The sequence below is a fragment of the Sciurus carolinensis genome, chromosome 4, assembly GCF_902686445.1.
Source record: "Sciurus carolinensis chromosome 4, mSciCar1.2, whole genome shotgun sequence".
NCBI lineage: Eukaryota > Metazoa > Chordata > Mammalia > Rodentia > Sciuridae > Sciurus > Sciurus carolinensis.
In genome coordinates, this window is record NC_062216.1 from 163,236,879 (window position 1) to 163,252,451 (window position 15,573).

The 15,573-nt window shown below is 46.8% G+C and overlaps 1 protein-coding gene across 2 annotated transcripts in view; it reads right to left on the reverse strand.

The window, feature by feature from the left end:
* Positions 1–11,185, reverse strand: part of Syn3 (synapsin III) — a 429,043-nt gene extending 417,858 nt beyond the window's left edge. Inside the window, exon 1 of one of the 2 annotated variants that reach the window (XM_047550762.1) lies at positions 11,113–11,185. The gene's annotated coding sequence lies outside the window, so the exon portion shown is untranslated. Of the gene's footprint in view, positions 1–10,040; positions 10,151–11,112 lie in introns of those variants that run through there. The other variant, XM_047550761.1, reaches the window with a different exon arrangement.
* Positions 11,186–15,573: the final 4,388 nt, after the last annotated feature.

The window sequence follows — 15,573 nt, forward strand, 5'->3', positions numbered from 1 at the left end:
TTTTGACCACCTCTCACCTCTCTCATGACCCTCATCCAAGTTACTATCGTCTCTCCCCCATGAACTACTGCAATAGTCTAGTCACTGATCCTTCTGTTTCCATCCTTGCCCCTGACAGTTTCCCAACCACACACATTCAGAATGACCCTTTAAAAATACGGTAAATATTGCAAAGCACATACTCAAGCAAGTGTTCATATTCAGAATATTCTGAATAAAGAATACTAAAAACTTAACAATATGAAAAACCAAAGAAATTGGGGTGGAAAAGTATAGACCTGAACAGACACTTTACCAGAGAGGATCCAAGGATGGCAAACAAACACATGAAAAGATAGCTGACATCATTAGTAAATTAGGGACATAGATATTAAAAACATGGTGACATTCCATGAAGTTAATAGGATGGTTAAAATAAAAAATACTGACAATACCAAATGCTTACAGGGAGACAGAGCAACTGAAACTTTCATACCTTGTTGATGGAAATGCAAAATAGGACAGCCCGTGTGGAAGACAGTTTGCAGTTTCTTATAAAGTCAAATGTAAAGTTAACTTATGTCCCATGGTGTATGTCCCAGTGATTCAACCCTGGGAATTCACCCTAGAGAACTAAAACTTATGTTCACACAAAAACCTGAACACAAACTTAAAGGAGCTTTATTCCTAATCCCACAAAGCTGGAAACAACCCAAATGTGCTTCAAGGAGTGAACAGATAGACAACGCATGGCTCATCTCCGCAGTGAAACACCAGCCATCAATCAAAGTGACTGGAGTTCAGATGCACATGATATGGATGAACCTCAAGAAGCATTATGCCGAGGGATTCCCACTGAAGCCAAGGGATCCATTTGTGTGACATTCTTTAAAAGTGACATATATGACATTCTTGCAAAGACCCAACTCTCAGGATAGAGAGCAGCTCCGTGGTTACCAAATGCTAAAGGTAGGGCATTGGTGACTTTCAAAGGAAGGCAGGAGGGACATTGCTTTGTGGGATGAAGGAGTGTCTTGTTCAGCGTCCTCACCACAGTGCTGGTAGTGGTGTGAATCCGTCCATGAGCTCAGTCATAGAACTGTGTACCCAAACAAAGTCAATTTTACCATGTGATAATTTAAAAACAAAACTCAATTAAAATAGTGAGTGTAAACACCTTGCTCAAAACCTCCAACTTAGAATAGAATCCAAAGTCTCCTGCTGTGTCCCCAGCAGACCCGGCTTCGGGTACTTCTCTGATTGCACCTTCTTTATCTCTTGCTTCCCCTGCCTCACCACCTGCCCTGGGACTTGCTTGCTCTTCCCTCCTCTTGAAACTCTTTTAAACAGATATTTCCAAAACCTATTCCCAAACTTCCTGGCTCTGCAGAACATGAAAGCCTCAGAGACCTGCTCTCACTGACTTTCTGCAGTGCCATCTTCCTCTGCCTTACACCACTTCATTTTTCTTTGTGGCGCTAATTACTAAGTGACACCAGGCGGTGTATTTGTTTCATGGTTATTTTCTACCTTCTCCACCAGGATATGCGATCCAGGGGGTAGGAACCTTGCCTGACTGTCACTGGCAGATTCCCAGCCCAGAGGGTAAGAACTCCAGGAATATTCATTGAATGGACGAATGAAATCCCCCAGAACCAGGAATTCGATAATGCAGTTCCCACTGATTTGAACTGGAAGGTATACTTTGGTTCAAAAATGTCTTGGTCTCATGTCTCAAATCACCGGCCCACTAGGCCCCTGAGTAAAGCAGCCCCAGCCCAGAATATTCAGCCAGTCATTTGTACTTTAAAGCCGCATCCCATTCCACCGCTCCCTTCCAAGTGCAGCCGCTGGTGCTTGCTTAGGTGACCAGTCTGAGGATGGCGGGGAGGGGCTGGGCCGTAAACACATGCATCCCAAGAGGGATCCGGAGAGCGTGTAGAACGCTCCTTCCAGGTGTCACTAATGTGAGCAAAGTAGTTTAAGGTGAGATGGAAGAAAAGACAAAACCCAAACAACAACAGCTCCCCGCGACGCTTCTTTGCCAAAGAGAATGAATAAATTAACATTTACAGAACGCCTACTCTGCAGGTTCCAGGCTCTCTCCAGGTCCTCAGGGATTCCTGCCATGCACCCTCTTGGGGGGGCATCCCATGTGGAAACACTGAAGAGGGAAAGGTGAAGTAACAAACCAAATGTCACACAATGACAGGTAGCGTCCGGTGTTCTGCACTCGGGTCTGCACACGCTCCAACCCCATTCCTTTTTCCACTTTGGATTTTAGAAGCAAAAGTGAGCCTGAACAAGAGGAGTCAGACAGGACATGCCAACCTCAAATAGGAAGAGCCAGCCTGGACACGAGGGGCCACATTCTTCTCTAAAGCTTTGCAAAGACTGGCATAGACAAGTCTGGTGGGCCAGGATGCTGATCACCTTCCAGCAAATATTCACTGAGTATCTATCTACTCTGCCACAGTTCCTGAGCTGAGGGTTTCTGCACGTACTACTATCTCACTGAATTTTCATTCTCATGAACAACGCTAAGCATGTATGAAAGTATTCGAGTTGTTCATGCAAACAGTGTGACATAAACTGGCAAGCAAGCAAGAACACCTGAGAATCCTCTCCTCCCACCTGACCCAGCTTATGGTTTGACAGTTACCTTAAGACGGAACAGTACAGAGACTCAGACAGCTGCAGACAGATTTTCTTTTCCTACCCTTTAAGTCTAGGCCAGTGTTTTGCACACTGGTTAACAGAAATTGCTGTTCAGGTTTGCATACATGAAAGCAATGTATAATGCGTATTTTTGGAGGTTAACATATTTTCCAGGGTATTTTTGGCTATACATAATTTTCACCCTGTTGTAGGGCTTCGGGATCCAGAGACTGAGTAAGATGCAACCCTGCTGTACTCTGACTTCCTCTCATTTACTTTTGCTTGATAAATGATCAAGAAATCTTGGATTTAGAAGAGAAGTTAAAGGCTGAGAAGTTTGACCCCTTGCCGGAGCAGGAAGCTCTGAGGTTCTTCCCACGTCCAATGGAAAGGGTATGTATGGTGGCCTCTGCCCTCTGGGCAGCTCCTTCTCTTCCTCTCTGACTTCCACCAGCTGCTACAGCTTGGTCTTCCAGACCTTAGTATCATGATGACCCCTCTTTTCTAGGATAATCTTTTGGCTATTTCAAGTCTAGTATTAGGATGATACTTTTTTAAATGTTATAGTGATCATGAAATGAACCAAGTACCTATGCTGCACCTTTTAATTGATACTGGATGGTTTTGTTTCTGGGTGTATATAACCATTCATCCCCAGTATCAATACCCTCACCATTAGACAGATCCACTAATTAGTTAAGATTAACATTCTGGGAGCCGTACCTTGGAAACATGCAGCTGAGTTGGGGAGACAAAGAACAGAAACCACGCGGCAAGACCTCTTACTTACAGAGCCAGCATCACGCGGAGGGACAGGTCAGGGTCTCAGCCCATCCACTGGGAAACATGGCTAACCTGGGAGTGAGACCACTCATAAATGCTGCTCATATACTAAACCTGCTCCAGGAAAATGACCAGGTCCCACGCCATCTTGCTGGCTGCCATTCATGTCTCAGATGCCTGCCACAATGCCAAGGGCAGATCCTGTGTTCCATAGGTCTAGTGTGCTGGCCCAGCAAAGGGGCCTGGAGATGGGAATAATTAAGTTCAGCTCATCTCCAAGTTCTCAAACGAAAGCTCTAAAAACCTCACTAATGATAATACAGCTTCAGACACCTAGGACAAGGGGCTTGGTCTTCATCTCTTGCCATCACAGAGTGACACGGAACAGATCACCTAACTTCACTGGACCTGCACTTTCTCAGCTATTAATTGAGAACCTGGTCCAAACAACATGGTAGGATTCCTCTCAGATGCAGCTGCTCTGCTTTCCTATAGTCATCCCAACAGTGAAGGGACCATCCCCAATAATCTGGGTCTCTCTCAGAATCAGCGTACAGCTGCCAGTAAAAGAAGAGCGTGGAAGGACACAATGGTGGACAGGAATTCCAGATCCAGACCCCCCCTCATCCTGCCATGTGCTGCCACCCAGTTTACTCACCTGCACAGGTTTAAATACACAGCCTTAAATACCAGTTTCCTAGGTGGATGATCTTGGGCAAACCATGCAACCTTCCTGAGCCTTGATTTTCACATCTGTAGAAGGGAGTTGATTCCACCTCCTCCCAGGGATGGTGACAGAGTGCAATGACTAGAGTAAAGCACCTAGCACCCAGAGGACACAAGCTGCGTGTGTCCCTTTCTCCAAACATTCTTCACCAGTCAAACCCACTTAATCAACAGGCTCAGATTCCAAAGGCCCAGGGCATTCTAAAGCACAGGTGACCAGGTAAATCAACTGGTCTGACTCCTTCCTACCTTGGTGGTTTACAAACAAGGGAGCTGAGGGTCAGAGGGGCTAGCAATATGCTCAAGGACCCACATGTCCTGCATCAGCAAAGCCTCAACACTGGGTAGCCGACACCACGGGTCACCCAAGACACAAAGAAAACCCTTTGCAGGCTCCATTCTCCCTAAAGAAATGGGAATGCCCATGTATAGCCAAATTCTCAAAAGAAAAAATAGCAGAGGTTTCTATTTATGGATCTTTTGGAGGGTTGCAAGAGGCAGGTAGCATCATAGCATGCCTAAGAAATGCAAGGTACCTTGAGTTGCCCGTGACATGGAGGTCAGTTGCTTGCAGGCAGCCCTCCCCAGTTTCTCTGCTCCCCACTCCTATCCCCACCTCTCTTTTCAATTTGCACCTTGGGCAGGCATGTTCACACTGGGATCCTTTCTGGATGAGGTGAAAAGTTTCAAGCTGGAGTCATAATCTATATTCCATCAAACACAAATGAGAAAACCATCAGAACTGTGCTCTCCACAACACAAGCAGGATTCTTCTCCCCACCCCGGAAGACTTAAGAAAGTGTTCAAATTCATTAAGGCACACTGATAATGCAAGGGTCAGGAACCCAAAGGTTCCCCCCAAACAAGATGATCAAGTCTGCAGGAATTTCTGGAGAAATCCCAGCCCAGAGTCTGCCAGTTCCACCCAGCTGAGGCAGAGCACTCAAGAAGGAGCCCAGACAATGTAAGGAGGAGCCTGGTTTAGAGCTGGCTCCAGAGACACAGCACCAGGCTCAGCGGCTCCCCTCCTGCCCGTATTCCCAAAGGAAAGCGATTATCTTTAGGGAACATTTACAGAAAGCTGCACCAAGAACATGTTCCTTTATAGATCCAAGAGAGCACATTCCCCAGAGCACATTCTGCCAGACTCTGAGGGTCCTAATCCGAGTCCCACATTGTGCATTTTAGCAAACGGACCCAGAGAGGGAGACTGTCCTGCCCAAGCTCACACTGCAGGCCACCAGCTGCCTGCACCTGACCTTCAGCTCAGGGCTGCCCCAGGGTTCTCCCCACCAGGCCCACTCCCTCTTCCAAAACCTTGGGCTCACCTCCTGGTTCTGAGGATTCCACCAGGTTGAACAAACGCTCAGAAGCAGGTGGCAGCTTAGCAATTCATCAGGGGGACATGGGTCTGTGCTCATCCCAGTTGCCAAGGAGAGACTGCAGCAGGGAACTTTGAAAGGGCTCCTTTTTCTCTAAAGAATTCTCCTCCTTCTCCTCCTCCTGCCCCTCCTCAGTCGTCCTCCTCTGTAGTACTACAGGGACATGTGCTCTGCTTGGGAGGAGGTGAGGAGGGGAGACTGGCTGTTTATTGGAAGGAGAAAGGTAACAGTCTGCTGGCCCTGCTACACACTCACACCTAGCAGAAGCAGGGGGCTGGGGGGGCGGTGGATTCTGCTGCCACAAAATGATTAACCCTTGCGCTCCCGCTCTGCTGCTCACACACTAAAGCAGGAGAAACAATACACTTAACCAATGGAGTGCCAGCCCAAGACATTACATCACCAGTCAGCACAGTCATTGGCTGATGATTCCTAGAAGGCAAAATTCTGCTTCTAGGTGCTTAACCCTTTCACGGTCACCGTAGCAAAGAGTATTTGGTCTAATCCAATGGTTCCTGAACTTGCTTTCAGCAGAACCGTCTGGGGTGTTTTCTAAACATACAGATTGTTACACTCTGGCTTAAAATGTCTAAATCAGAACCTTCTGAGGGAGCATGGATATATATATTTTAAACAATGAACTGAAGATGAGGTACTAGGTATCTTCAAATGAGAAAATATTATTCTGACCATTTACAATGTCCCCAACACTTTGGGACATCATCTTCAACTTATTGCCTACGCTGAGCACTGAACGTTACTGGTTGTTTCACAAATATACAAAGTAAGGTCCAGAGAAGATAAGTCATTGGCTCGGGATAGAGTCAGCCTGTTTGATAGCCTTCGAGGCTCCCACCTAAAGTGAAGTCAAGACATTTGTTTACATATTGCCTCCAGAAGTACAGGAAATGGAGATGCTCCTGATGAGATGGAAGACCTGGGCACGACGGGAATGTGAGTTCTCAGAGCGGGTGTTCGGAGATCACCGACCTTCAGGGAAGCGTGCGGCTATCTCCAGTTCACGGCTCCTCCCACCGCCCAGACTGAGATAGGTGACCCTGCTCTTGCTTCTACGGTCCCCTGTATCTGTGAGCAATTGCTTGTGTGCTGGGTAAACACCAGGAGATGAGAGCCATGTCTACCTTCTCCACCAACCCAGACGGGCACAGAGCCTGCCCTGTGTGAAGACTCAATCATGGCTCTAAGGGAGAAGGGAGGGAGCCAGAGAAGGTATTTGCTGAAGTTCCAAGTGGCATCATGCTCCTATGGGACAGGCAAGGATTGGAAGTTTGGAGAGTCACATGAATACATTAACTGACCCTGAGCAAGTTCATTTTGGGGGGATCTTTAATTTTGTCACCTGAAAATGAGGGCAACAGCACCTTCTTCTTAACGTAGTAATGAGAATCAGATTAAGAATGATTCAGGACTTTGATTTTCTCCTCTGCACTGTCCCCAGAACTCTTCTGTCTCACTGACTGACCAATCTAAGTGCCGACAACTGCCATATTTATATCTGCAGTCCAGACTCACCTTCTAGACCCCGGACGTATGCCTGTCTGCACACTCATAGTTTATGGGCATCTCCAGAAGTTTACGGGCACTGGAATTTCATCCCACACGTACAACCTACTCCTCACCCAGCCTCTTCCATTATGTGAATGGTGTTTGCATCTACCCAATCTTTTTTTTTTTTTAATTGAGGTGAAATTTACACAACACAAAATTAACCATTTTATAGGATACAGTTCAGTGGCATTTAGGACCCTCACAATGTGTGTAACCGCCACCTCCACCTAGTTCCAAACCATTTTCATCATCCCCAAAGGAAACCATTGAGCAATTAAGCAGTCAAGTCCCAGTCACCCCTCTCCCTCAGTCTCTGGTAGACATCAATCTGCTCTGTCTCTAAGGATTCACATATTCTGGTTATTTCATATAAAGATAACCATGCAATATATGAATTAATGCAATATATGAATTTCATGCCTGGTCTCTTTTATTTATATTTTCACATGTTTGCAAGCTTCATCCATGTTGTAGCATGTAGTAGTACTTCATTTATTTTTTTATGACTGAGTAATTTCCATTGCATGTATATACCACCCTTCATTTATCCATTCACCCATTGATGGACATCTGGCATCTACCCAATCTTAAACCATAAACCTGACAGTCATCCTTCATCCCTTTCTTTTTTGTCTTTCCCCAAACTAATGTATCAGCAAGTCCTGTCCTGTCCATTTTGTGTCCAAAATTGATATCAACTCTTTCTGCCTTTCTCCAGTGCCATTGCTATCCTCTAGGCCAGACACTTGTATCTCTCCCTCCTAATTTCTTGTGGGTTACAAGTTTTTGTTCTCTCTAATTCACTTTTTACCTTGTTGCTTTGGGGATCCTTTTAAAACAACTAGATCACCCATTTATTTAAGTAGCATTTACTGAGCATTTTTCTTCACGGACACATGACACATGTCCTAGACACAGGACAAAAAAAAAAAAAGAAAAAATATATATATGTATTTATGCTGCTAGATAAGGTCATTACTAGGCTTAACATCTTTCAATGACTTCACTGCACATTGAATAAAAGCCAAGCTCACCAACCTTCAAGGCCCATCAACTTCAAACTCACCTCCCGTGGCTCCATGCAACTCGCCCATCACACTCCAATCACAGTGGCCTCCGTGCATCCACCTCATGGTCCCTGAACAAGCTGCTCTTGGTGTTGCTGAACTTTCTTGTCTCTTATGCCTCAGTGTCCAGATCCCTTCTCTGAGGGACCTTCTCTGACTGTCCTATGAAGCAGATCCACCCTTCATTCATTTCACTCATTCATTCATTTCAGAAATATGTGCAAAGCCCCGCTGGGTTCTTGGGATAAAGTGATATATGACCCCTTGGGCCTGCAGTCTGGAGGGCAGGACCTGTGACAGGGAAGTGAACAAGAGCTTTGAAGGGAGAATAAAAAGGAGTGGATCTGCTTTACACAGGATGGGCCAAAGGCCTCTCCAGGAGGTGATGTTGAAACGGAAGCATGAGCGTCAACTGGCAAAGCGCCATTATCCCCCATCACATCCTGGCCCTGCACTGTGAGGCTCCACCCTTCAATGTTCACCTCTCAAGAGTCAAAGTACTTCGTGTCCTTCTCTGTCTCCCTGGTAGACGGAGCTGCATCCAGCACCTAAGACAGCGCCTACCTCTTGGGAGGCACTCAATATCCATTGGTTGAATTAATATGTGGCTAAATGAACGAATGACGAGTCAACCCATTCACCAATGAAAGTACTTTGTAGAGCATAACAAATCAGAGAGTTGCGCCTGGTATTATAATTATTATTGTTTTGTGGCCAAAGGACATAGACTCTATTGGGTTTTGAATAAGACCGAGTTGCCTGCAAAGTGAGAATAAAAGTACCTAACTTTGAGTAGTCCTGGGCAAGTATTAGAGAATTTGTAAAAATAACGGGCACTCAATAATGGGATCTAGTGGCCATTGTGGCATTATTTTTAGAGACTCCTCATGAAAACTGACTTAATCAGTTCAAACTCCAAAATTCATTTTCAGATGCAGGCAAGAAACTTGGAGGAGAGAGAAATGATCGTTTTTCTAACTGTCTGGGAGATAGCAGGCACAGCACAAAGCCCAATCTCATTTACTTCCCAAAGCCATCTGGGGAGTAGTGTGGTCCATCCGTGCAGTGGGACAGATCTCCAGGCTGTCCATGACCTACCCAGGTCCAGCTATCCAGAGGGAGTCCCTATTCAGGAACCACCCCGCTGAAGGGTCACCCAAAGGTATGCCCCCTCCTGGAGCAGCCTGCACCCACTACTGGTCAATGCGGGCCTTCGAAGGTCTGGCCCTTGCCTCAGTGGGTGAACGGAGGCTCCTCTTGCTCTGCGTCCAGGTCCAGCTTCTCCCTCTGCCCCATCCTGCTTCCCTCATTGTTTACCCTCTCAAGGTGTAAGACCACTTTTCAAGAATCCACCTGCCCACAAATTGCAGAATCTCTGAGCCTTTTTCCGGGGAATGCGACTTATGGCAGGTGGTTATAGTGATTTCCTGTTAAGTAAAACAACAGAAGTCTGGGAGGCTGGAAATGTCTGCAAGGCACTTAGCTAAAGTGACTTTCTGGTCTGATTTCCCAGTGAATCCATGTTCTTTCTTCCACACAGCCCTGTCTCTGACAGTGGAGACTGGGTGCACAGGAAACAGAAAGGGGAGCCCAGGGAAAGGAAAAAACCACACAGAGGGCCAGAAGATGAGAAAAGGACAGCAAAACACCCTTCATAATCCTCCAGGGGTCATCCTGGATGACAAGATCGAGGCACAGGCTCCAGAAACAACACAAGAATGACGTGCAGGTTGCAGAAGCAAGCGTCCGAGGGGCAACGTCTCCCACCTGAATCCATGCCCAGAAGCTGGGGAACAGGGCTCCAGGCCAGACAGCAGCCCTGAGGGGCCAGAGTGTTTGCAGCCAAGTCCCCCAAAGACCAGCTGTTACTACTTACCAGCTTACTGATGCCAGCCTCCATCCATTGTCCACAGAGCTGCCAGAGTGAGCTGATCACTGATTAGAATTCTTCCACAGCCCTCCTGCATCCCAAGGCAAAGTTCTAAATATTCTTAGGCTTCACGTGTTTTAGCCCCCTGTCAGGTTGGCAGTTCATTTCCTATGCACAACACCTGGTGCTCATTGATTGTGTGATGTAGGATTATCTGATGTTCTAAATCAGGACACTTGACTTTTTAGTTCCTTTACCTCCACAAATCAATCTGGAAAATCAATCTGGAATTCCTGCAGCCCATCAGAGCCCAACCCGTCCTTCACTCACCTAGTTTTGAGTCTGGCAACCCCTCCCGGTTCTCCAAGTCCCCATTCAGTGGTCACCTCCACTCTGAAAGCTTCCTGGCTCCCTCACTGTCTGCTGCACTGTAATGGTTCCTCTTACTATCCCTCAGCCCCAGGAGCTCCCCCGAGGCCTTTCTTCGTGCAGCTAGGGCTTAGCACAGCGCCTGGCGCTTGGCCCGCAGGAGCCAAACAAGTAGCGAATAAACACAGGAGACGAAATACCGGAGCTAGTCTCTGCTTGTAACTTGGCCACGCAACCGCCCCGGGGTAACTGGAAATAGGAAGAGGTTTGACAAATCTGACCCTAGCCCCAAGGCAACAGGTCTTGAAGACTGAAGACTTAAGACAGGAGCTGGGTGCAGAGTCCAGGTCCTGCTACTGCGGCTCCCGGCTCCCAGCAAGCTCTTCCCCTGGCCCCTGCGCAGACTCTTGGGAGTCACGATCTTGCGTCCCCTGGCTCTTATGCCCTACAGGCAGTCCCCACAAGCAGACCTGTCAGTCGGAGGGTCCAGGGTCAGGGCCCATTAGGCAGCAGCCTGGGGAAGGAGCAAGGCTCGCGGTTCCTCACGTCACTCCCAGGCCCTCTGCTCGCCCGCACCCCGCGGGCACAGAGCCGGAGCTCCCGGGGACGCAGTCCGCCACAAGGAGGCACCAGCCCTTCTGGCTCCGGGCGTGGGCTCTCGGCTGCCACAAATCCCACCAAGTCGACTCTGTTGCGGCGCGCGGCTTACCGTGCCAGCCGCCAGGAATCCAGCACCCGGCGAGTGCTTTGGCCACCACGCCAGCCGGTCGATCTGCGATCCGCTGCGGGTCCCAGGAACTCCGATGCTGTCCCTCTTCGCGCGCGAGCGCCTCCGCCCGGCCGCCCAGCCTCCCCGCGCCGCGGCGCCCATTGGCTCGGGCAGCGAGGCCCCGCCCCAGGCCCCGCCCCTGTCGCCCCTCCACCTCTCCCCAGGCAGGGAAAGTGGCTTCTGGACCCTGGACTCAGGCGGCCGAGTGAGGCAATATTTCTGCATCCCAGGGGCGTCTCGATGCCCCGCTGGGAGTGCGAAGAGTGCAGTGTGCTTGGAAGCCAGCTTGGAGAAAGTCACCTGACCTCCTTGGGCCTCAGGAGGCACTTCAGAGAGACCCAGCAGTCACTTGTCTGCAAATGTCCCAGGCTGCATGCTAGGCACCTGCGCCGGGTGCAGCAGGGAACAAGGCAGTTTGTGGCCCTCACGGAGTTAGCATGGGGTGTGTTGTGGGTAGGCTACTTGTAAGTAAACATAGAACCAAACATGATAATGTCGGATATTGTAAACACCGGAGCGGATGAGGAGGAAGGGGGCTACAAATACCAAAGGGCTGTCATTGCCATACACAGGGTGGTCTACCAAGGCCAGCGGGGGTGTTTGAATTAAGGATAAAAGTGATTCCAGACCTTCAGAAATAGAACTGCTGAGAGGGGGAGAAAGTGCTTCCGATTCTGAGACCAGGGCAGTGAACAAGCTGAAAAGTGAGCTCTGCCAGAGAGCAAGACCAGAGAGAAATGACCCAGAACCTCGGAGAAAAGGAGAACTTCAGATAGGAATCTGGCAGGATCGCGACTCAGTGCATAGCCAGAGGCTATCACAGAAGCCCAGACAAGAGATGGTGATTTAGGCCATAGAAAGAAGGACCAATCGATATACATTTTGGGTTGGATTTAGAGGATGAGGAAAGGAATGAATGAAGAATAGGTCCTAGTACGGAGCTGTACTTCGAATAATGCTATTGCCAAGAGGGAGAAGGTTCTCACTCAGCTTCTTCTTACTGCATGACCCTGAATAAGTGACCCTGACTTCAGTAACTAAGAGGGCATAGACTGGCTCAGGGATCACCAACTCCAGTATTGATAGGGTGGGTAGTAGTTCCGCAAAGCTGGCAGGGTAAATGGATCAGGCAGGTGTGCATACCTGCCTAAGGAGACAAGCGTTACTCAGCTCCTGCTGATTTTGCCACGTGGGACTATGGACCCAGAGTCACCAGATGCTCTGATTTTAATTAAAGAGTCAGAAGTCTAGTTTATGTTAAATCTTTCAGTTTTCTTAAAGCCAGCAATTACTTTAAAAACAAACAAACAAAAAACCTGAGTGGCCATTGGCTGTTGGACAAAATCAAACCCATGTATGGGCTGGATTGACCCCTTCTGCTACTATTTTCCAAGAAATTTCCTCCACAGTTTCCATCCAGATTGGATGAGGACGGTAGTGGAAAATAAGAGGACTAAGGAAATCTCCGCTCAGAAATTCAAAGGCAGAGTCTTCAACAGCATCTGGCCAGGTTCTTTCTCCACTTACCTGGCACAATCTTTGTAAACCTCTCTTTCCTTCAGGACGTCAGGGCAGACCCCTCCAAATCTCCTCCTAACGCCATCATTTGGAGTCATAATAATAGTGTCTTTTTTAAACTCCTGGTTTTCAAATATGCATGGGAAAATTGCTTGGGGAAAATGGAAGGGACGTTCTTACCTGGGTCATAAATCTGAACACCTCACAATTATCAGTTTTAAGGAAAGAAGAAAAGAGGAAACAGAGAGTGGGATAGAGGTTTAAATGAGAAACCAGTCAAATTATGGCATGGAAAATTATCTTTATTGCACTATAAATAAGAAAAAATGGCAATTAGATGCAGGAGAGCTTAATGGTTTCTATTGAAAATTCAATGTCTTGTAGCCAGGTCTTAATATATACATATATCACCAAGGGTTTTCCAGTAATGAGATTCTTCCGTCATGCATTGGAGGTTAGCCGCATTCTAGCATTATTTATTTTTATGTACTGAGCTCCAGTAATGAAAAGGACCTGAAACATAATCATGCTCAGTGGGGTCAGTCCCTCTTGCCCACACCTCCCCCACCAGGGATATTGTTTAAATCTAGAGAACTCGCTTATGATTTTATAAATCACTGGGTTTAGTATAGGATGGTGAATGCAGGATTAGGAGTCAGAAAATCTATTTAATGACACTGTATCACTAAATAACATCTTTGAATCATCTCATTTTATTAAATGAGTTGGACAAAGGTGACTTTTTAGAAAATATGTGAATTTCTATTTCTACCGCCATATTTCATCGGGGAGACTTTTTTTTTCATTGTGTGGAGACCTGGCAATCTCTAGGTCAGATACTTCCATATTTGGCACAGCCCTGCCCCACCTCCCAAGTGCCCCCAAAATCCTTGTGGCAGAATGTCACCCAAGTGGAGCCTATCAGATACTCATTCCTGGGACTTTGCCTCCCCAGAAAGTGACAAAGAATGTGACTGGACCGGAGACTGCTTACCATGGGGGTGGCGGCAGCAGCAGTGTCCTTTAGAGACTGGGCCACGTGGTCCTGAATCTTGCTGGCTGCACCTCAGAATTCCCTGTATTTCTGGCAGTTTCTCAAGTCTAAGCCTTCCAGTCATTCCTGCCTCCCCATCCTATTATTTTTATTGTCATTTATTTTGTGACTCGTCTTTCTGCTTAACTCGCTTCTCGTGTTAGTCATCCAAATCACTTCCCTCCCTCGCTTTTAACCAAAATCCTGATGGATTCAGGAAGGAAAGAAATATGTTGCATCGTATGACCTTTCCCCCAGGGAACAACTGAGCACAGGGATTTGCACACAAACGTACACATTTTCTCACTATTCAGTAAGAAATCCAACTCCACAGGGTGGTGGTAGTAATATTTTTAAAGAATATTTATTTTTGAAAATCATTAGAACTCAGCTTTTCTTAACAGATCTAAACAAACAAACAAAAACCAAAGAGCAAACTCTCATATGGCCTTTACCAAAACCACCACCTTGGTATAAATAAGCCCTCTTGTATGTAAATTTGGTAGTTTGCAAAGTACTTTCACATAAATTTTCTCATTTCATATGCACAGCTAGTGAGTGACAGAGCTATAACTGGAGGCCTGAGCCTAATTCAAGTCAGTTTCTACTTCAATCCTGCTGTGGCTCCTCTACACTTGCCAACAAGAGCAGAATTGTTTTGTTGTCTATTCATAACAAGGTTTTAAAGGTGATAGAAAAGGCTTTTAAATATTTCCCACTACCTACTTATCATGGCACCTAAAAGTCACATGATCAGGGATGAATTGCTAGATTTAAATTGATGGGGGTGGAGTACAAACACCAAGATGCCTCTGGGGCAAAATGCTAATTTTGTCAGATAAAGCAGGAAAGGGGCTCTGGAGTCCATGCAGAGGGCCAGTGAAAAGAGGTACAATAGAAGAACTTTTCAGTTAGCTGCTTTCTGTTTGGATTAAGAGAGAAAAACATCTTTTGGGAACAAATTGAAGATATCATAAAAGCAACTTTGAAAATACAAAATTTAATCTTCACCATGAGGCAACTCATTTCATCTCAAGTCCCAGTAAAATGAGGGAAGTATTGAGAATTTCACATTTTCCAAGGTTCTTTCCTAGCATTCCTGATTAAAGGTTTAGGCACCACCTGTCTCAGTCCTGGGCTGAGGTGGATTCTGAGCTGAAGACTTTGGGAACTTTTGTGCTTGCTTGTTTGTAGCAGAGTATTTTTGCTGACAATGCAAAGGAATGTCATGGCAACCAGAAAAAATAAGTTTCCAAGTCCTTTCAATCCCCCTTAAAGGGAGGCAGATGTCAGTGGGTGTTCCTTTGTAATTAAGGGTGCGTGAAGGTTTCAGCTGATCATGTCCCTCTCAAGGAGTGTAGTAATACATCTGCTTCCACGACTCACCAGGACTCAGCTGCAGGGAGGCAGAAAGAGGACCAAGTCCCACCGGATGGGCGATGGCAACACCTCAGCTACAATTCTCAGGGCTCCCTGCCCAGTTGAATCATCTCAGGAGCTTAAAATGCATGGATGCCCTGCCTACCGATGCCCCAACCAATCAGTGGACAGGGGGCGGGGCCAGGATGCCAGTAGGTCTATGGTTTGTCACCTTCCCTTGTATAGCCAAGATCCAGGGTCCACAGCTTCCTGTCTCATTGTGTGTTATTAAGCATCCTCCTCCCTTCTCCAAGTTTTGGGGTTCTTCATCTGTGAAATAAAGTAATATAACTGGCTTTTCAGAATTGTCATGAAGCTCAAACATGGAAGTACTTGGCAAAACACCATCTCATCAATTGCATCTGAGTTAGCAACAGCAGAGGATTGGAAATCCAGAGGAACTTTCTTTTGGATTAAAATCTTTCTTGCTT